Genomic DNA, 23,437 nt, shown 5'->3' on the forward strand with positions numbered 1-23,437 from the left:
ATTATTTCAAGTCAGTCAACTAAATTGAGACTGAAGGGAAGACTATACGCCATTGTGTAAGTTCAAGTGTGTGCAATCCATCATACGAGGGAGTTTAATCTCATGTTATACTACCTGCAGTCCTGAGTGGTTGGCAATTACTGCACTTTGCAAGTAGGGAACTTTAGAAGTTCCTTGAGTAACTTACCCAAGGTTTCAGGGAAAAGTGGTGGAGGCAGGGTTCAAACCCTGACTGCTACTGCAAAACACCTGCTAAGAACAACTGCTTTTGTTGTTCTTTAGTCCCTACATCATGTCTGACTCTTCTGCAGCCCCGTGGACTGCAGCCTGCTAGGGTCCTCTTTCCATGGGATTTTCCAGGCAAGAATACCCAAGTGCTGAGGATAAAAGAGGGTGAGTATTTTTGAGCACATCAAACAACTTAAACTTGACTATAAGGGACTCATCTTCTTCAAAATTCTCTAGCCAATAACATACTAGGAATTTCCCCTTTGTCACCTTCTCTCCAGCATTTCCTTCTCTACATTTTCCTCTAGAAATTTACCTTTGAGGGACTGCCCTGTGTTGGTCCAGTAGTTAAGACTCTGTGCTCCCAATAGAGGGGGCCTGAGTTCCCAGGAGCTGCAACTAAGACCTCATGCAGCCAGATAAATAAAAATAAATTAATTAAAAAGAAATTTGCCTTTGATCTTCTCTTCTTGGTTCTATGTATCCTCACTCTCCCTCCTTCTCGGGCTGCCAACGTTTCTCCAAAACCATTTTTTGTTGCATTTTGCAAATATTTTTTGCTTTCTCATTGTGTGCCTTCCACTAAAATTTCCCAATAATCTAACATAAAATACCCTTTTTAAAGATACATACCACCACCAGCAACATTTTTTCAATTAAATTAAAATTGATAGAAAATACACCAGATGCCATATTTATTTTTCTCTCCTCTGAAAATGAAATGGACACAAAAATAACATCAACTGACCTTGGGAGAGAGCATAGCTTGATTTGCTATTTGTAATTTGTTCCACAGATATTATATTAAACTGAGAATCTTATTAACTCTGTGAGTAAACAAGACTCAGAGAGACTTTAGGAGACATAATAAATTTGTTTAACCAATAAGTACCTCAACCAGAACTCGAGTTCAGATCTTAGAAATTAACGTGAGTAATGATAGCCTTGGAGCTCTAGAAATTTAATGATATAATGCCTTGAATAATGGAAAGACTTGATTTTTTTTTAACTTAAAATACTCACCTGGCAGAGAAGACTTGTAAGGAGCTCTCAGAATTACACCTGCTTGCATGTGTGCTCAGTCGTGCCTGACTCGTTGCAACCCCATGGACTGTAGCCTGCCAGGCTCCTCTGTCCATGGGATTTCCCATGCTAAAATACAGGAGAAGAAAGAAATTGCCATTTCTTTCGCCAGGGTATCTTCCTGACTCAGAGATTGAACCTGCATCTCCTGTTTCTCCTGCCTTGCAGGCAGATTTTTTACCACTGAGCCACTGCGGATGCCCAGAATTATACCTAAGTGACATTAATATGACCTCTATGAGAGATCAGTATATGCACAGACCTGTTGCTACTATTTCCATAATTTGTCTAACTTCTGACGTCCTATTTAAAAAATGCATGCATTTTGCTAGCTCTAAGCTAAAACTGTGGAATGTTGCTAGGAACATGTTGGCTTAAACCAAGTCAAATGAACTTTGGCTAAGAATGATAAACTTCAATTGTTTCGATAATGTTGTAGATGGAAATAATTATAGCAACGTTGCCATCCTGGTATATTTCCCATCAGCTCTTCAAAGAATGACAAAGTTACCCCAGAAAGGTCTTTATTTTGGGGAGTACTGAATACTTTTGTTATCTCTTTTGATGCTTAGAACACTAAAATAATACTTTTATCTTTCCCATTTGACATGTGACAAAACTGAGGCACAGAGTATTTAAGTGACTTGCTTAATATCACTTAGACATTGAGGTGCAGAGATGGGATTCAAGTACAGGATCCAAAAGCTGTACTTGAGCTGAGCCAGAGCATTTCCATGCTCTGCCACTGGATTCAGAATCTGTACCTTTACAGTTGGCCATATTGCTTCCATATATTGAGCAATGTACACATTATACGTTAGAGAAACTGACAACTTATATAATGTAATCACGGTCTAAAAGGAGGAGGATGTTGCTGCTTCTATTATTATTATCTTTTTTTTTTTTTTTTTTTTTCTGCTCAGGCTGGGGAATAAATGTCACTGTTTTATCTACTATGATGTTGTCAGTCCCTCAGTCGTGTCTGACTCTGTGACCCCATGGACTTCAGCATGCCAGGCCTCCCTGTCCTCCACTATCTCTTGGAGTTTTCTCAAGTTCATGTCCATTGAATGTATTATCTACTGTACATTCATCTATTTATTCAAGCATTGATGAATCTTCAAATGGATATTTATTTCACTCCATCTGTGTGCCAGGCACTTTTGCTTGTGATCAAGGCCCAGACTTTCTGAGTTGGATACTTTAATTGATGTTGTAAAACATGGACAGCAGTTTCATTAGGCTCATGATCTCTATCTTCCTCTTAAAAATCTGATTTTATAAGTGGAGTAACAGAGGCTCAGGAAGGCCAAAAGGCTTGCCTTCAGCCAGATGGGTGGGTGGGACATAACAAGGATTTGAATTCAGATCTGATTTGCTATCTAGGTACTTATCTCACTACATCACTAAAAAGGAAAAATGTTTCAGTAATCCAAGTACCACCTAAAACAGTAATCTGGAAAGAGCAATGAATGAGTTACATTACTTATAATTTGTGCTATGGATGTGAGAGTTGGAGTATAAAGAAAGCTGAGTGCTGAAGAACTGATGCTTTTGAACTGTGGTGTTGGAGAAGACTTTTGAGTGTCCCTTGGACTGCAAGGAGATCCAACCAGTCCATCCTAAAGGGGATCAGTCCTGGGTGTTCATTGGAAGGACTGATGTTGAAACTGAAATTCCAATACTTTGGCCACCTGATGTGAAGAACTGACTCATTGGAAAGACCCTGATGCTGGGAAAGATTAAGGGCAGGAGGAGAAGGGGATGACAGAGGATGAGATGGTTGGATGGCATCACCAACTCAACGGACATGAGTTCGGGTAAACTCTGGGAGTTGGTGATGGACAGGGAGGCCTGGCGTGCTGCAGTCCATGGAGTCGAAGAGTCAGACACAACTGAGCGATTGAACTGAACTGAACTGTGCTCTTATTTCTACTTCATTTTTAATAATTAATTAAGCTTTAGATTTCATTACAGACTCTTATGATTCATAAGTAAATGAAAAAAATTTTTAAAAATTTGCAGCCCTTATCCCTCTAACTTGAAAAATGGGTTTCAGTCTACAGCTGTAAAGGACATGGGTATTTCACTCAAACACTTAAACTTTGGAAAAAGGATGGAAGTAGGATTTATTCATTTTGAAAAAGCAAATAGCTCTCACTCTTGCTCTGTTTCATCTTTAGCCTAACTGTTTATTGATACTTTAACTTTTCTTGTTGGTAGTGGGACTCAGAATATTTTAGATATCAGATCAGATCGGATCAGTCACTCAGTCGTGTCCGACTCTTTGCGACCCCATGAATCGCAGCACGCCAGGCCTCCCTGTCCATCACCAACTCCCGGAGTTCACTCAGACTCACGTCCATCGAGTCAGTGATGCCATCCAGCCATCTCATCCTCTGGCGTCCCCTTCTCCTCTTGTCTCCAATCCCTCCCAGCATCAGAGTCTTTTCCAATGAGTCAACTCTTCACATGAGGTGGCCAAAGTACTGGAATTTCAGCTTTAGCATCATTCCTTCCAAAGAAATCCCAGGGCTGATCTCCTTCAGAATGGACTGGTTGGATCTCCTTGCAGTCCAAGGGACTCTCAAGAGTCTTCTCCAACACCACAGTTCAAAAGCATCAATTCTTTGGCGCTCAGCTTTCTTCACAGTCCAACTCTCACATCCATACATGACCACAGGGAAAACCATAGCCTTGACTAGACGAACCTTTGTTGGCAAAGTAATGCCTCTGCTTTTGAATACGCTATCTAGGTTGGTCATAACCTTCCTTCCAAGGGGTAAGCGTCTTTTAATTTCATCACTGCAGTCACCATCTGCAGTGATTTTGGAGCCCCCCAAAATAAAGTCTGACACTGTTTCCACTGTTTCCCCATCTATTTCCCATGAAGTGATGGGATCGGATGCCATTCGTTTTCTGAATGTTGAGCTTTAAGCCAACTTTTTCACTCTTCACTTTCACTTTCATCAAGAGGCTTTTTAGTTCCTCTTCACTTTCTGCCATAAGGGTGGTGTCATCTGCATGTCTGAGGTTATTGAGATTTCTCCCGGCAATCTTGATTCCAGCTTGTGTTTCTTTCAGTCTAGCATTTCTCATGATGTACTCTGCATATAAGTTAAATAAACAGGGTGACAATATATGGCCTTGACGTACTCCTTTTCACTGTAAGAGTGATGGAAAGATCACAGCTACCTGACCAACATAGGCAGCAAGCTCCTGACTTGGTCCTGTTTTTCCCATTTTATAAACAAGTCAGTAAATCCAGGATAGAATCACTCAGATATGCTTCCATAGTGGCAAAGGATTGCTTGGTATCTAGTGACCTGGATATGAACTGATTTATTGTCTTTTTATCTCCAAAAAAATTTTTTTTCACATGAGTCTTAGAATTATACAATATTTTTTTTCATTGTCTTAAAAAGTATAAGCTGTTGTATTAGAGTAAAATAAATTATCACATCAAAAATTATAAAATGTTTTTCCTGAGGAATAAAACAGACATCCAGACATTTAATCAGACTATGTGTATGCTAAGTTGCTCAGTCATGTCCAACTCTTTGCAACTCCATGGACTATAGACTGCCAGGCTCCTCTGTCCATGAGGATTCTCCAGGCAAGAATACTAGAGTGGGTTGCCATGCCCTCCTCCAGGGGATCTTCCCAACCAGGGATTGAACCCTGAACCCAGGTCTCCCACATTGCAGGTGGATTCTTGATCATCTGAGACACCAGTGTGTCTATATTTTTCTTGTATCCTCTATCTGATGATTTATAAGCTTCTCTTGGATAGAAAATCTCTTTACTAACTTCTGAAGAAATCATATCACTTTAAGGCTGTCATAAAATGATTTCAAGAGATAATGGTGAGTTTATAATTAAATCAGTACTTCACAGGCCAAGTAAACTTTCTTATTTTTCCTTGACATCCAGTAAAATATTAAAAAGAAGATCAGTTATGTTCTGATTACTGTAGAAATTCTTAGAAATTATGTGACAAGCAATCTGAAATAGAATGCTTTCCTTTTAGTAATCCAGCAAAATAAAATAGCTAAGACTTACGAAGTGCTGGGGAACATTCACTTTTACAAGTGCTTTACATGTATGAACTAGATGCTCCCCAAAAGCCAAGTAGATATGCACTATTCTTACCAGGAAGCAGGTATTTAGAAGTTAAGTGGCTTGCCCAAGGTTTCACGGCTAGTAATCATCATTTGAACTATGAGTAGAGGCAATCAGTTTCAGAGTTGCAACTTCAGCCTTGAAAGCCAGTTTGTCTCTCCAAGCAAAAGCTAATTCAACCACACTGACAGTGTATTTCTGAAAAATGGGGGAAACTGAATTTTTAGATAATTGAATTTTCGGATCATTGATGGAGACAGACAGGAGTGCTAGAAGTTATAGCATGGTTCTTTTCCAGACGCAGCCAGTGCTGAGATGGCTTTTTGTTTCTTCTTCAGGGTCAATTATACAGCTCCTATAATTGGTATTAAAAGAAAATTCCTTTGATTCATCAAGAATTTATGAGTACTGACTCTGCCATGTACTTGCCTAAGCACTGGAGACAGTACAGTAAGACTCAGCCTTTGAACTTGAGAATATTTCTTTGTTAAAAAACTAATTTAAAAAAACAAGCCAAACTTAAAAAATTCGATTATGCTGTTCTTGTGGCTTAGTAAATAAGGATGCTTTTAAAAATTATCTCTTTCTTTGATGATTGAGTATAGAGCATTAGGAGTTACCGTGTGGAATGATGACTCATTCTACAGTAGACAGGTTTATGTATGGAGATAGATTAAATTTGTTCCAACTCTAGAATTTATCTTGAAAATCATATTTTGCTAACATCTATGAGATAAGCTTGTTTTCCCGACATGCTTTTTAAATAAGAGGATAATTCAGACTTTCCACTTATTTGCATTATTGCTGAGAGCTGTGTTTTATTAATTGGATTTTTACTGTAATTGGCATGACACCTTTGACATTGGACTTTCAAGGCCATCTGTTTTCTCCTATTAGTTTTTAGTTTTTCTTTATACTATGTAATCACATTCCTACAGAAAAATGTAGAAAACTGGAGGGCTTTAGTTCAGAAATAAAACAATACCTCTCGGGGGGTTTATGTTTAAAAGAGTAAATATATATCCTTATTTGCACATTTTTCAGAGAAGAAACATCTCCATTCCAGCTGATGGCAGGGGGCGGGGTGTTGAAAAACCTGCATCTGAATAGTACATGTATATTAGTCCTCTAAAAAGACAGAAGTAGAAATGCCACTATTAAGAGCTGGAAAGTGAAAGTCCAAATTTCACTTTGAGCATTAGTCTCTCTACCTTTGTGCTTCCTGATCCCTATAATTTAAATGAAGCTTCCTTGCTGGTGTATCAGTGCAAGAAAGACTCTCTTAACTTGATCTGGAAGGCTAATGGCTGGATGTGACACAGTATATGTTGTAACATACTCTTGGTTACTGAGTACACACAGAGGCTTGAGACAGCTGGCCATGGCCACACTTCTGGCTTGGAGTCACGCCCTGAACTTCCACAGTTGAAAAGAGTCCATGCTTCTCTAGCTGCCTGATCCATTACCCATGTGGAATTAGAGCCAAAGTGGTAAACCAGTTTCACCAAAGCTCAGATGGACCCAAGATGTTTACCTTGTACACTGCTCCATGTACTCTTTTATTTGAAAGTGGTTGCTTCTCTGTGATAATGATGTACTGTTTCTTTTGAGAAGGTACCCATTAATAACGTGTTGGTATATATTCCTCCTCACACACATTTTTGAGTAGAGTCCAAAGTAGAAGAGCCAGATTACTTAGAACTAAGTCAACTAAGCTAAGATTTCCTAAGGGAATGCTCTTCCCAAGACCTCATCACATTCTTTGCTGAATTCTTGACATGCAAGTTCATGCTGGTTACTTCACATGAAAGCTAAATGTGGGGAAGAAAATTCTATGGTTCAATATGTGGTAAAGCCATTGACTAACTCATAAGGCCATAGGAAGACAGTCTATAGCTCAATATCAGGTCTAAATGAAATAAAATTTATTTCTAAATAAGCAACAACATTCATAACCTTCTCCAGGGGATCTTCCCAATCCAGGGATAGAACGTGGGTATCCTGCATTGCAGGCAGATTCTTTACCATCTGAGCCACCAGGGAAGCCCCAGATAAAGGAGAAGAGCGTGGCAGAGAATGAGATGGCTAGATAGCATCACCAACTCAAGGGCATGAATTTGAGCATACTCGGGGAAGCCCTATGCCCTAGTGGCTCAGGTGGTAAAGAATCTGCCTGCAATGCAGGAGACCCAGGTTTGATCCCTGAGTCAGGAAGATCTCCTGAAGAAGGGAATGGCAACCCACTCCAGTATTCTTTCCTGGAGAATCCCATGGACAGAGGAGCCTGGCGGTCTATGGGCTGCAAAGAGTCGGACATGACTGAGTGAGGTTGCAAAGAGCTGTACTCTTCACTTGGAGTAACTTTCATTTCACTAGGAGAACAAAGGAGCCTGGAGTGCTACAATCCATGAGGTTGCAAAGAGTTCGATCTAAGTTAGTGACTGAACAACAACAACAAAACCACAATAAAACAGATACAATACCACGTAAAACTCAGGAAAGTCTAATTGTAAAATTACAATTGTTTGAAAATTAAGGCATCTTTCATGTTTAGAAGAATTCCAACATCTCTAGCTTCAATATAGAGACTGGATGTGTTGAGTGAATAGTTTGAACTATCTATTGTTTCTTTAAGTGGTACCATTAAAAGGATGGGTTGGCCAATATAAAATATGGGCAAAGCAACTGTTGAAATAAGACGAGGCTAATATTTAATCTGAATGATAAATTCATGTCAAGAATTCCAATTTACTGTACATCAACGGACTTATGATAATCACCATTAATCATACTGTTTCTGAAAGAGTCCATTATAATCTGTACAGAGCCATCAACAAAGCAAAAGCAAGGCTAAAATGAAAAGAGTTTGCCAGAATGAAGGCTGCAGAATCTAAACAAGGATCAGTGACACATGTTGGGTAGGATAAATCTACAAATAGCTTGGGGCCAGACATCAGACATTATTTGAAATGACAAACTTCACATTAACTAAAAGAAAAAAAAGAAGATCACAGATGGAGACAGACAGTGGTGCTAAAAGTTATACAACTGCATGATTCACTTCCAGAAGAAATCAATGTTGAGATGACTTTTTTCCTCCTTCAGAACCAATAATGAGCCTCCTATAATTAGGTAAACTTTCTACGTCCTATCAAAACAAACTGTTAAGCCACAGAGAGGCCACTGACACATCTGCCGCTCAACCAAAGCTATAGTATTTTAATCTAAGTACAATGCAAAGATGCATGAGTCAATCTACCGTAAATTTTCAGCAAATAGTATGTGTCATTGGAAATAACTTTTGCTTTTCCAAAGACCGTAGATTTATTCTGTAGGAGTTTTAGAAACAAGCAACAATAATTTTAGCAAAAGCAATTCCCTGCGTTCACTAAACCATAACTGTCTGAAACTAGTTATTTCTAGAATTACACAGAACCAAAATAGCAAACATGTAAACAGAGAGCTATGGGTTAGAATTCATCAAACTGAGGTGGGGGGTGGGGGGGAGTTTTGAATTTTAAGGTATAAAATATCACAGCTGTTAACTATTTATAGTTGCCCAGTTTTAATGCATGATACAAACACTAATTAAAAACATTCTCCATAAATAGAAAACCAATTTGCTGTGTGTGCAGAGTGAATGATACAATCAACTTTCCCAGCTATCAGTTTTCTCTTCAAACAGGCGGTCAAAAAGTAATTGACCTTTGGACTTCTCATTAAAACTCAGCAATGGAGTTCAGAAAAAATGAAGCTGGGTCTATTCATGCCATCAAATGAGGTTATAGCATATCTAATCCTATTGTTTCAGTTTTCCCTATTGTCATCATGAGTTGCTGGGCCAAATTCTAAGCCAACTGGGGAGAAAAAGCAGAGTTGAGCCGATTGGTCATGCCACATTTTATCCACTCCTTGTATACAGGTAGAGCCTTCGTTTGCCACTGAGCTAAAAAGATAAAAACATGAAACATGCAATGACATCCCAGGACACTGGGATGGAGAGATGGACCCCTATTGTTCTGAACTCACGTTGTTTTATGTTGTTGCTGTTTTTAAGATTATTTTTTTTTCTTTAATGCATATCATTTTAAAAGTCTTTATTGAATTTGTTACAGTAACAAATTCTGTTGTTTACATACTATTTTTTTGTCTATGAGGCACGTGGAATCTTAGCTCCCCCACCAGGGATCAAACTTTCACTCTCTGTATTGGAAGGTGAAATCTGAAACATTGGCCTACCAACATGACCTTAAGTTGTTAGGTTGTGGTAAGTTGTATTAATGCCCAAGGCAAATTCCAGATGGAGAAATTCTTTGTGGTTCTCATTTTCTGAAATTTCTGAGGAAATTTCATCAAGAGCTTGAGGCAAATTGGTGATGGTGATGGTGGAGGCGGGGGTGGCTGTATGAGTAATAATTTTTCCTGAGAAATGATAAAATCATGAAAGCTAATTAACAAATCCATGGGAGTCTAAAATTGGAGCTAGAAAGAAAACAAAGAGTCTCATCGAGTCATTTTACTTTATAAACAATGGAAATAATAAGATCCAGAGATTTAGAGTAATAAGCCTCAGGTTACATTTTGCTGAAACATGAGTTTGGGTCTCAATGTGTTTGGGTCCCAGCTGTGTTTTTTCAGTCACAGCATAGCTTTACTACTCTTTCATGTGTGTTTGTTTGTTAAAAAAAATAAAAATAAAAACAGAACCAAAATTCTCATTGAAGACATCTTGCAAAGCTACATGTACATGCTTGGGTCTTTCTGGTAGTGGTTAGTTCTACTCTGGGCTTTCCAGGTGGCTCAGTGGTAAAGAATCCACCTGCCAATGCAAAAGACGCAGGAGATGCAGGTTCCGTCCCTAGGTTGGAAAGATCCTCTGGAGTAGGAAATGGCAACCCACTACAGTATTCTTGTATGGGAAATTCCATGGACAGAGGAGCCTGGTGGACTACAGTCCATGGGGTCGAAAAGAGTCAGACACAACTGAGTGACTGAGCACAGCTTTACTATGGCCATTGTGTGTGACCTTGCTCATTTTCAAGCACACAGTATTTCCCATCCCCCAGCCTCTTTTCAATCCCAAACGCTTATAATAGCTTGTGTATACTTCCTTACGGAAGGCCAAGTTAGAATGTACCTTCAGGTTCTTTGCAAGTAAAATGTGACTCTTCACATTCAACAAGAAACTTGTGCCTTCATTAAGGTGACCATAGAAATTATCTTCTAAATCACACAATTATGAGAGCAAATGGGGGACTATTGATGATTACAACAGGACAACAGATGCAGACTGAACTACTCTGGACAAACTAGGATATGTGATCTCCCTAGTTTGAGTGTTTCCAATATCCACAATAGTAAAAATTCCCCTGTACAGGTATTTGTTCTAACTTTTTTCTTAAGACTTGTTTTTGTTGACTTATTTTGAAAGGCAGCATTATATAGTGGAAAAGTAAAAGGAAATAGAAAGAAGATATGGTGGTCTCACTTCTAAGTGTGAGATTTTCAAAGAATCATCATCCTCTCTTGGGTTCAGTATTTGCATCTGACTAAGTCACTATGGGGCTTCCCAGGTGGCTCTAGTGGTAAAGAACCTGCCTGCCTAGGCAGCAGATGTAAGAGATGCAGGTTTGACCCTGGGTCGGGAAGATCACCAGGAGAAGGGCATGGAAACTCACTCTAGCATTCTTGCCTAGAGAATCTCTTCCCTTGGAATCCTCTTCATTTGGATAGAGGAACCTGGTGGGCTACAGTCCATAGGGTCACAAAGAGTTGGACACGACTGAAGTGACTTAGCACACATGCAAGTTACTATTAAGTCTTCTTCTAGCCCTAATGCTCTAGGATTTCTATGCCCCTCAAATTTCTATTTGCATTGCCATATGCATATATGAAAATAGAGACCAATTATGAAAATAATATGAAGTTTCAATAAATATCAGATAAGAAAACAAACAGAATTTGAGTCTGGAATATACTGTTGGTAATGTTATCTCTGAAAAAAAAAAGAGCAAGACTGTTTATCTGTATTGAAAGTCACACCCATACATAAACATGAATCCGCCACAGGTATACATGTGTTCATGTTGATGTATGGCAAGACCAATACAACATTGTAAAGTAATTAACCTCCAATTAAAATAAATAAATTTATATTTTTTAAAAAAAGAGAAAAAAAATGAAAGTCACACCCAGACACATAATGTCACAGCAACTTGGTAGTTCAGCACAGACAGGAAATGTTTTTTTCATGTGTGTTTTTGGCAAAACTCTACGGCTTAGGATACTGGTGGGGTTTTTTGTTATAACAGTCTTTCATGTGGGAAAGTCACATTAGACGCTGTCTGGTTGCTCTTGGTTACGAAGACTTTTCCTATTTGACTCACCTTCAATTTTTAGGTAAATTCTCTGGCTTCCTGCTATTGTTTCTGGGTGTCTGCAAGTCTTTGTGTCATTTGAAAGTCTGGGTGATAAAAGTGTTACATGGTCCACGTAACTTCAGAGGTGTAAATTATTAAAAACAGAAAAGTGGTTGGATAAGAAACAGAAACAAAATTTATCACAAATTCTAGATCCTTATCTAGTTTAATAAATCTCCCCTTTTAAATTAGAAGTGATAAGCTTTATCTACCTTCTGCATATGCCACAGGCACAATTTGGTATATTGTTTTGACTTTCCATATTGCTTGTCTGAATTCTAACATTTCAAAACTTCCTCAAGTCATCTTGCTGACCCTGGGAGACAAATACAAATATAGTTTCTCTCTTCTGTTATGACTCTTAGTTATAAATTTTAGGTGCAAGATTGCTTCTTCATTTGATTACTATGATGCATTCCTACCCAAGCTGCAGTATAAAGAATAGTTTTTTAAAGAGCTTATTGAGCTTTGATATTAATAATGTGCTAAACATTTTCTACACACAATCTCAACAAATTCTCAAAATGATCCACTACATAAAATGAGGGTCAGAAAGATTAATTACTCAACCAAGTTTGCACAGCTAGTAAGTGGCAAAGCCAGGATTCAAACACAAGTATATCTGAAATCCAAGGCTTCCCTGGTGGCTCAGTGGTAAAGAATCTGCCTGCTAATACAGGAGAGGTGGGAAATGTGGGTTTGATAGCTGGGCCAAGAAAATCCCCTGGAGAAGGAAATTACCACCTACTCCAGTATTCTTGCCTGGGAAATCCCATGGACAGATGGGTTTGGCAGGCTACAGTCCATGGGGGCATAAAAGACTAAAGTCTTTTTAGTGACATTAAAGACTTTTTAGCGACATTAAAGACTGTTTAGTGACTAAACGGCAACAATATCTGAAATCCAAGCCCTGTGTTTTTAACAACTACAGTGTCACCTCAGGGTATATCATGGGATAACAACCTTCCTCTTTACATTTGCACAAAGTCTCATGTTTTTAACACTCTTACTAGCACATCCATTTAGCTTATTTGATCCTAATGGTGTTTTATGGGGGCAGCACAGAAGGGTAGATGCTAGGTTCATTTTACAAATGAGGATGCTCAGAGAGGATGGTCCAGCAGCACAGAGCCAGCAAGTTGTAGTGCTGGCAACTGAGCTTGTGTCTCTGAGCGGCTGCCCCAGTGAAAATTCCATAAAACCAGGGTTATTTCTTGAAAAGACTTTTTAAAACGTTAAAACCTTAAAAAAACAAAAGTTCAAACGTATCACAAATAAGGAATGACTATCATATTGATCACAAAGTTTGGTTTCCCTTCTTGCCTATTTCACATCTCAACCATTGTCTGGCCAGTTTGAATTTGTGACAACACCAGTCAATAATGGTAGTTAGTCGTGTCTGACCCTCAGCGACCCCATGGACTGGTAGGCTGCAGTCCATGGGGTCGCTGAGGGTCGGACACGACTGAGCGACTTCACTTTCTCTGTTCACTTTCATGCATTGGAGAAGGAAATGGCAACCCACTCCGGTGTTCTTGCCTGGAGAATCCCAGGGATGGGAGAGCCTGGTGGGCTGCTGTCTATGGGGTCGCACAGAGTTGGACACGACTGAAGCGACTTAGCAGCAGTAGCAGCAGCAGCAGTGTAACTCAGACCTCTATGACTCTCTCTGAATTGTCATGCAATTCCTTATATTAACTAGTCTGTTTTTCCTACCAAGTTCTGATGTTAAGTACAAAAACCATTTTTTATAGGTCTTCCCTGTAGAGTGGGTGTCCACTAAAAGTTTGCTGAATAAAAAGCACAAGGTGTTATTGTTAAGAGATGTAATAATACCATTTACTGAGTTTTAATCATTTTTTCTCTAAATATGGATTTAGCTGGGAGTCACAGTTGTTTTTTCTTAAAATTTTATTTATTTTTGCTCGTGCTGGGTCTTTGTTGCTTCACAGGCTTTTCTCCTGGTAGTGGAGAGTGAGGGCCGCTCTCTAGTGAGGTGCATGGGTTTCTCATCGCCGTGGCTTCTCTTGTTGCAGAGCACAGGCTTTAGGGGCAAGGGCTTCAGTAGTTGTGGTGCACAGGCTTAGTTGCTCTGCAGTATGTGGGATCTGCCCAGAGCAGGGATTGAACTTGTGTCCCCTGCATTAGCAGGCAGATTCTTAACCACTAGACCACCAGGGAAGTCCCTTTAATCTGTAATATATACCAATCACTCTTCAAAGGACTTTAGGTACATGAAAATATTGATTCCTAACATCTATCTTATTTCACCTCAATCTCACAGGTACAGAAAATGACATACAAAGAATTCAAACAGTTTGCCAAAGTCATATTATAAGTAAGAGGCAAGGTAAAAATTTGAACCCAGTTGGCATAGTTTAGGAAAAGGAAGATTTCAAACTTATTAGCACTTAGCAAATGCTATTAGGTGGTATTCTTTTAGTTTTGGATCCATTTCATCAAAATGATGAAAATGCATTCTTATTGTGTTTTGCTACTGAACGGATGTACTGAAGGAAATGCCATTAAAAAAAAATACACCTTCAGATTTTCCTACAAGAATGAAATGGTACTCCATCATTTGGAGATCAGACTGGAAAAAAGAAGTGCTGTTTCAGCAGATTCTCTGCTGAGGATCTGACAACAAGAGCCAAAAATAGTTGGTACTAGATAATAGCATGGGCTTGGGAGCAAGACAAATAGGTTTAAGACCCAGCTCCATCCATGTTAGGGGCCAAATTCCATAGACGTCCACTCTGACAAGGATTTGCATGCCCCTTTGACATGGTGCCAAACTAGCTGTGACGTTTCGCAGGTTACGTCTGGGCACACAAAGCACAACCCCATGTGTCTGGAAATTATTTTGTGTTAGCTATTCTCCATTTGCCCCTGTTATTTTTTTCCTGGGGGAAAATCCAAGAAAAAAAAATCCCACTGTCCCTTTTAGACCAGATTAGAGTCTCACTTGTCCTCTAGTTTCTGGGTTTGAATTTGCCAAATCGCTGAGCATCATCAGCTGGCGTTCAGGAGGTGGGGAGGGAGAGAAGTAGAGGTGTTCCCTCCACACTCCCCCTGTAGGGCCAGAGTCTGACACTGGCTCTCTCGTATCAATAGTCACAGCTCCTGTTGAATGACTCTCTTGCATACAGTTAAAACTCTTCCTCTTGTGGATCCCAAAACCCAGCTCCTCTTTCTGATGCTTCCCCTCTGTTGATAATCCTTAGTGCTTCTTCATCTCTTACTGGCTCCTTTAATTCTGTCCATACCTCTCTGTAAATAGCCCTTTCATCAAATTTTCTTTGCTCAAAGCTTTGAACGTACATCTTCCTGCTAAAGATGACTAATATATCCCTTATCAGTATGGAAATTCTTGTTAGGGATTTAAACGAAGCGGAGACCCACAGCATGGCTTCCTTGGTGACTTGGTGGTAAGGAAGCTGCCTGCCAATGCAGATACATAAGAGACTCAGGTTCTATCCCTGGGTTGGGAAGACATAAGAGACATGAGAGACTCGGGTTCGACCCCTGGGTTGGGAAGATACCCTGGAGTAGAAAATGGCAACCCACTCCAGTATTCTTGCCTGGAGAATCCCATGGATAGAGGAGCCTGGTGGATTACAGTTCATGGGGTCACAAAAGAGTCAGACATGGCTTAGCGAATAAACAACGACAACAACAGAGACCCACAGCATGTGTATTTCACTACATGCTTCCTGTTGACTTTCTTCTTTCTCCCCACATGCTCTAGGATGAATGGGCTTTTGCTCTTCCCTTTGTGATAACTATATCCCTTAGATCATATTCTGAACTTCACTCCACATGGTTTAATCTTCCACCTTGATATTAAGAGATATTAAGGAACTGAGAACATCTTTTTCTCCTTCGAGAATGTCTGCTTTTAAGACTATTACTATGCTAGGTCCCCCAAAACAAAAACAAAATAATAGTTAATTTCAGAATCAAGCCTAACTAATGATGTAATTTTTGTGGTTGGTATCTGCTTTCTTCTTTCTGGTGTTTCATGCATCATGACTTGGAGTTGTCATAAAGAAACAAAATTTACCAGGAAGAAAATAGTAGAATCCATTCACTGGATAGTTTAATATTATATATATTGCCTGGGCCAGAGGCAGAAGATTTCTTAGAAGTCCACTAACCCCATCTCTTGTTTTACAGATATGCTATGCTATGCTATGCTAAGTCACTTATTGGTAAAGAATCTGCCTGCAATGCAGGAGACCTGGAATAGTTCCCTGGGTTGGGAAGGTTCCCTGGAGATGGGAATGGCTACCCACTCCAGTATTCTTGCCTGGGAAATCCCATGGACAGAGGAGCCTGGGGGGCTACAGTCCATGGGGTCGCCGAGTCAGACACGAATGAAATGATGTAACATGCATGCACACAGGGATCATGCACAGACAACAGGTACATAACAAGAAATCAGACAACTCACAGGTCCTTTCCTCTGAGGTCTTATAATATAAAGAAAGAGTCAGGAAGTTAAATCACATGCATTTGTATAACTGAATTACTTTGCTATACAAACACAACATTTGCTGAAACTAACACAACATTGTAAATCAACTATTCTCCAGTATAGAATAAAAATTAAATAAAAAAAAAAAGAAAGTTAAATCAGCATTAACATTGACATAGGGAAAGCACTACCCATTAGAAGGGCAGGGTGCCAAGGATGCCCTGGCAGGGTGAGCGACCCCAGGAGGGGTCAGGAATGGCCTCTGTGGAAGCTGCTGTTTCAAGCAGAAAACTGAAGGGTGAGCAGAGGGAACTGACCTTGGGAATGTGAGTGGAATTGGAAGTTGGGGCACAATAGAAATAAACAGAAGGAAGTGCATGTTCCAGAATTAAAAAAGAAAGCCTTGGTGAAGCAAAAAGAAGGTTCTGTCTACATGACTGGAATAAAGGCTTTAGAGAGAGCATGGTGAGGGAAGGGGCAATTAAGGTGAACAGGGACAGGGGGACAATGCTATGCATGCCACACACTGTGACTCCTGAGCCTTTAGAAACAGAATTTGGGTGATATAATTTAATGCTATTAGTAAGACTGCTACAATTGCACATATTTAATTTTACATATAGTGTCATTTTATATAATTGTAATGTATATTTTTCATGTTATAATTTTATGTATAATACTTAGATGGTCATGTAAAACTGAAAAGAACTTGAAGAAAGCTAATGTAGCAGCATCTGATAAGGTTGGGAAATAATCCTGGTGTGTTTATTAAATTGTGTGGACAGGTTAACTCAAGAACAAAATATCGATGATTAATCTAAAGGCCCACAAAGATGGATCACAAGATTCATGAATGAATGAGAATGAGGGTATAACACTATCATTTCAACACAAACATCCATTGATTCAAATTTTATACATTCCAGCTTATGTAGAAAAGAGGGGCGTGAATGTACATAAATTCCTATGGTATTGTGTTCAGTTGTTCATTTGATATAGTACTAAGATTGGGACTTCCCTGGTGGTCCAGTGGTTTAAGACCTGAGCTTCCACTGCAGGGAGCATGGGTTCGAATCCTGGTTAGGGAACTAAGATCCCTCGTGCCGTGTGGAGTGGCCAAAAAATAAATACAGAAAATTAAGCAGTACTAGGATTAAGTTTCCACATCTCATGGAAAGGAAAGTTTAATGGAAGAATGTTGATTCCCATCATGCCATGAATTTTTCTAAAATTACAAGGTCTTTAAATGCCCCCATTTGAATCCACGGTCCCATCCTTTGACTTTAACCACAGCACAGCTTTTGGTACCCTTAAGGGAAAAGAGGGTGATAGAAGTGGGAAAGCTAGTATTTCTTCATGTCAGTGAACTTACTATGTACATAAACCTGTTACATTCTCTCAGCAACCTCAGAGAAGTTGAATAACTCAAGAAGTTGATAACTCAAGGTTATCAAGCTAGAAATGGCAAAACTGTGATGTGAGCTCCAGTTGGTCTCATATTAAAGCCCAAATCTTACCATGGTCATTTTCATGCTCTCTGTTCAGTAGCAGAAAAGAGTGAGAATTAACTTTCTTGCTGTATCTCTGAAGTCTAGGGATGTGTCCAGAAGAGCCTAGAAAAGGAAAGAACGGTTGACCTGAATAAATTAAGCTTCTAATTATTGAGCACCTATTAAATGCCAAGATTCATGTTGTGGATTTCATGATGAAAAAGACAGGGTTTGAAACTTCAGGCAGCTAGACAACAAAATTTATATTTAATACAGTCATTCAAGAGGAAAACAATACAGTTCAATGTGATCACTGCCTTAATGGAATGAGTGTCAATTAGATTCAAAGATTTCCAAGAATAATAATCTAGATGTACACAGGCAAAAGAAATCTCTATCAAGGAAGTTCATACTGTGAACAGATGTTTGAGATGATCAATTGAGAGTTCAGAACCCTTTGTGGACTGAGGATCTAATGTACATTGTGGTAACTATAGTAACTATGGAAGGTGATGAATTGTGTCAATTAATTCGACTGTGGTAACAATGTCCCAAATCATCTCATTGTACTTGCTAAATATACACAATTTTGTTTGTCAATTTAATCTCAATAAACCTGAAGGGGAAAAAAACACTTTGGAAAAAGTAGGAATGGAAACCTCTCATCACCTCGAATGCTGTTTATATGTCTGTAATTATTCCCGTCAACTATGCTGTGTGGGCTTCCCTGATGGCTCATCTGGTGAAGAATCTGCCTGCAATGCAAGAGACAGAGGAGATGTGTGTTTGATCGCTGGGTGGGGAAGATCCCCTGGAGGAGGGCATGGCAACCCACTCCAGTATTCTTGGCTAGAGAATCCCATGGACAGAGGAGCCTGGCGGGCTACAGTCCATAGGGTGGCAAAGAGTCAGCCACAACTGAGCAATTCTGCACACACATACATGCTCTGTGTATGAGTGAAATCCTGTACCCTGGACCTCATCATATAGGTAAGTCCCTTGGAAGAACCAAGCTGGTATGACTTCAATTCTAGGGTTGGCCTCTCATGAAAGTAGGAGAGGCCCACCATTCTCTAGAAGACAATTTCCCACCACGAGTCCTAGGAAATGAAAATGAAGAAGCTGGCTTAAATAACATTATAAAATGTCAAGTTCAGAAATAAGAAACTTTTTTCTTGCATTTATTTGCCCAACTACTAGTTATTAAGTGCTTCATCTGTGCCACGCATTGTTCTGGGTTCTGCTAAAAGTGTGATGAATAAGTTAGATATGGTCCCTCCCCATAGATGATTCACAAAATAAAATATTTGGTTAATAAGAAGATATACTGTACAAAAAAAAAGACTCTGCCCCTAGATATGTGCTGAGTTTGTATAGGTCCTTATCTGGTTTGGGATGAGTCATTCTCGAAATCAGTAGTGATAGAAATCATCTTTATGTTGGGGTGATTTTAATTTTTTGCCCTATTCAGATCTATTTTTCACTCTTTTGTAAATTTATTTTTATTGTAGTATAGTTGATTTACAATGTTGTAAATTGTTTACAATGGTTAATTTTAACAATGCTGTAAATAATTTACAATTGTTCATTGTAATTTATAATTGTTCAACTTACATTGTTTACAATTGTTAATTCCTGTTATACAGCAAAGTCATTTGGTCATATATATCAGATCAGATCAGATCAGTCGCTCTGTCGTGTCCGACTCTTTGCGACCCCATGAATCGCAGCATGCCAGGCCTATATATATATATATATATACCCATTCATTTTTTAATATTCTTTGCCTTTAAGGTTTGTCATAGGATATTTTTTAATTGGAATGTAATTGCTTTACAGTGTTGTGTTCGTTTCTGCTGTACAACAACATCAATCAGCTATAAGTATACATATATCCCCTTCCTCTAGAGCCTCCCTCCCACGCCCCCAACTCCATCCCTCTAGACCATCACAGAGCACCATGCTGAGCTTCCTTGACATGTAAACACTACCATGCATAAAATAGATAGGTAGTGGGAAGCTGCTGTATTCTTCATCCTTTATAACCATCCTGTTTGCCTTGTGAAATTGACTGGTATGGACCCCAGTGAAGAGCATGGGCTTTGGCTTCTGCTTCACTAAGCCAATGGGACCCCTGTCCCCAGGAAACTGTGGGAAAGGGGACCCTCATGATGCCTTGACCCTCAACATATGGCCATGTACCACTCCTCTCAAGGTGAACTTCTCTATGTGACTTCCCTGAAGTCCAATATCTGCTCCCTCCTCTCCATTATGCCTCAGAGGTTATATCTCAGCCACTATTTACCACCTGCAGATTACTGCATGATTCCATGGGTTTCCCGTCTATCCACTTGCATCATTACAAAAAGTTCTTTGTAAATGACTCATCCTTAAATTATTCTCATTTGAGTGGGTGTTCTATTCCCTGCTGGGACCCTGACTAGCACCTTTGTTGTATCCAAGTTTCTATTCTTTATTTACTTATTTTGCTTACATCGATTGATACCACACCCTCAGCCTGGTATAGAGGATGACACACACAGACAATAGAATACCTGCCTAAAACAAGCGCTCACACATACTCTTAGTAGGAACTTTATTAATCTGTCAAAATTTAAGATGCACTGATCCAAGAAATGCCATGTAAGGAATTTATCCTCTCCATTACAGCAGTATTTGCAACAACAAGATACAGAAATCACTAGTTAGCTATATTATGGTACATTCAAACAATAGAATGACTTGCAAATATTAAAAAGAATGCAAAGATCTATATATAATAATATTGAAATGTCTCCAAGAAATGTTAAGAGAGAAATCAAAGTACTCTATAGTATTTTATATTTCTATTTGGGTAAAATACACAATATAGTGTATCTGCTACATGAGTGGGTCTACACATAAAATTCGGTTTTGTATTTTTTTGGACTTATACAAAAAGAAATTTTGAAAGGGATATGAAGAGATAGGAAAACAAGACTGTTACTTCATATTCGTTTAGCTTTCTGTATCTTTTATTTAAGAAAAAAACAAGGGCTTGAATTAATTTTTTTTAAGTAACGTAAAAAAAATAGAGATGTAATTTCAACCCGCTGTTTTGCTTCGCTTAATGGAGGAGTTCCGAAATAGTAGTCAGAGGAAATAAAATGACTCCCTAAAACAAATTTACAAGAAACAACATCAGTACATTAAACAATATCACTTGTGAAATATGAAATGGCAACATTTTACTCCGCTTATTTCACATGAAAATCTATTGAAACTGACTTCAAAGGCTGAACCACATGTCCTTGACAGCCACCAAGGGCCTTTTAACATAACCTCTGCCTGGTTCCTCTCTTATTATTTTTGCAATACAATTATAACTGAAAGTCCCCAAACCTTGTAATTGTCAACTAACTTTTGGAAAATGTGAATGGTTGACCATAGATTTAATGGGAAGGCCCCTCCTACACTCTCTGAACTTTGTGGTGGTCTTTGGGTACAAAATGACCCAGCTGCAGCAATCCTCAAAGATGAGCCAAAGGAGAAAATAATTGTCTTTTCAAAAAGGGTTTCTCTCTGGACATCAAAGATCTCAGAGAAGGAATCTGTATAATATTATTTCCTTTTCCCAGAATTTATTGGCATCTATCCAAGAGTTTTCACTGAAAATTAACATCCTCCTGGATACAGATAGGTTTGATATCTGAGCTCAGCTGGGTCACCCCATTTTTGTGTGAAGTACAATAATATTTTGTCCATGCCTCGGGCACTCTTATTAATCCAGCACAGTTTCATATCTCTTCTTCCTGTTTCTGCTTTTCAAAAATAATCACAACAAACTAGAGATAGCAGATATTCCTGAAAGTACAAAATAATAGCTAATGCACATACAAAGCCATTGTGAGCTTTAATTTCATTCTAGGAGAATACAGATCATGAGCATTATAATTTCTGATAGATACTTCCATGCACGCAAGCACATTACTTTAATTATTTTCCATTCTGCTTGCTTATTGACACTATCTGCTGTGATTGTTACTCATGTGTGCTGTAAAGAGGCTAAATAAACAAGGTTAAAGAAAATATTTTGTAGGAGATCTTGCCCAATGAACAGGGAATTATATATTATTAGTATTCTGCTAACTCAATCCCGTGGATGGAGGAGCCTGGTAGGCTGTAGTCCATGGGGTCGCTAAGAGTCGGACACGACTGAGCAACTTCCTTTTCACTTTACACTTTCATACATTGGAGAAGGAAATGGCAACCCACTCCAGTGTTCTTGCCTGGAGAATCCCAGGGGCGGGGGAGCCTGGTAGGCTTCTGTCTATGGGGTCGCACAGAGTCGGACACGACTGAAGCAACTTAGCAGCAGTAGCAGCAGCAACTCTGTGAGAGTTGGACTGTTAAGAAAGCTGAGCACCGAAGAATTGATGCTTTTGAACTGTGGTGTTGGAGAAGACTCTTGAGAGTCCCTTGGACTGCAAGGAGATCCAACCAGTCCATTCTAAAGGAGATAAGTCCTGGGTGTTCATTGATAGGACTGATGTTGAAGCTGAAACTCCAGTACTTTGGCCACCTGATGCGAAGAGCTGACTCATTTGAAAAGACCCTGATGCTGGGAAAGATTGAGGGGAGGAGGAGAAGAGGACAACAGAGGATGAGATGGTTGGATGGCATCAATGACTCAATGGACATGGGTTTGGGTAGACTCCGGCAGTTGGTGATGGACAGGGAGGCCTGGCGTGCTGTGGTTCATGGGATCACAAAGAGTTGGACACGACTGAGCAACTGAACTGAACTGAACTCAAAATACTAGTCTTTGCTATTTTTGAATAATGCAGTTAGTTCTCATCTGTTAAATTATAGGCACGCACTGGACTAAGTACATTACATGTATTATTGCCTTTCAACTTCATGATAATCTTTGAAACAAAGATTTCGATTCCTATTTTACAAATGAGAAGTGGAAGTTCAGGAATATTATCTGGGATTGACATAACTAATAAATGGCAGAGCCAGTGCTTGTTTTCAATGTACATGTCTTTTCTTCTAAAACCCAAGAGTAGGATTAACTTTTTTTTTGCATGCTCAGTCACTCAATTGTGTCCAATTCTTTGCAATCCCATGGACTGTAGCTTGCCAGACTCCTCTGTCCATGGAATTTTCCAGGCAAGAGTACTAGAGTCAGTTGCCATTTCCTACTCCAGCGGATCTTCCTAACCCAATGATCCAACAGGCAATTCTTGCATCTCCTGCCTTGACAGGCAGATTCTTTACCACTGCGCCGCCTGGGAAGCCCTAACTTTGTAGTTAGCACTTAGTACTACTGTAGTTTAGAAGGACTTTCCTGCTACCAAAATGAATCAGCAGTTCATATCCCAAAGTTAAAAAACCAAAGTTAGAAACTTCTGATATTTCTACTCACCTACTTTTCTGCCCCTATCTGTGGTTTGAAAAAGACCCTTCTATGGGTTTTCCTGGAAATATTCAGACTCTCCAAACCTCTACTTAGAGGGGTTTTTATTGTCCCATATTTGGGCAACAGAACTACAAAGAAAGAGAGATGACAAAATTTAAGCAAATGCATCACAAAAAGTCCCTTTCTGGAGACTCACAGACTTAGAAAATGAACT

The 23,437-nt window shown here is 39.2% G+C and overlaps 1 protein-coding gene across 4 annotated transcripts in view; it reads right to left on the bottom strand.

Moving 5' to 3' along the window:
- Positions 1-23,437, bottom strand: part of COLEC10 (collectin subfamily member 10) — a 174,128-nt gene that overhangs the window by 69,476 nt on the left and 81,215 nt on the right. For all 4 annotated transcript variants that reach the window (XR_003514481.1, XM_027561266.1, XM_027561264.1 and 1 more), the window contains exon 2: positions 17,847-17,942. The gene's annotated coding sequence lies outside the window, so the exon portion shown is untranslated. The remainder of the gene's footprint in view (positions 1-17,846; positions 17,943-23,437) is intronic.

Source organism: Bos indicus x Bos taurus, chromosome 14, assembly GCF_003369695.1.
Source record: "Bos indicus x Bos taurus breed Angus x Brahman F1 hybrid chromosome 14, Bos_hybrid_MaternalHap_v2.0, whole genome shotgun sequence".
NCBI classification, from domain to species: domain Eukaryota; kingdom Metazoa; phylum Chordata; class Mammalia; order Artiodactyla; family Bovidae; genus Bos; species Bos indicus x Bos taurus.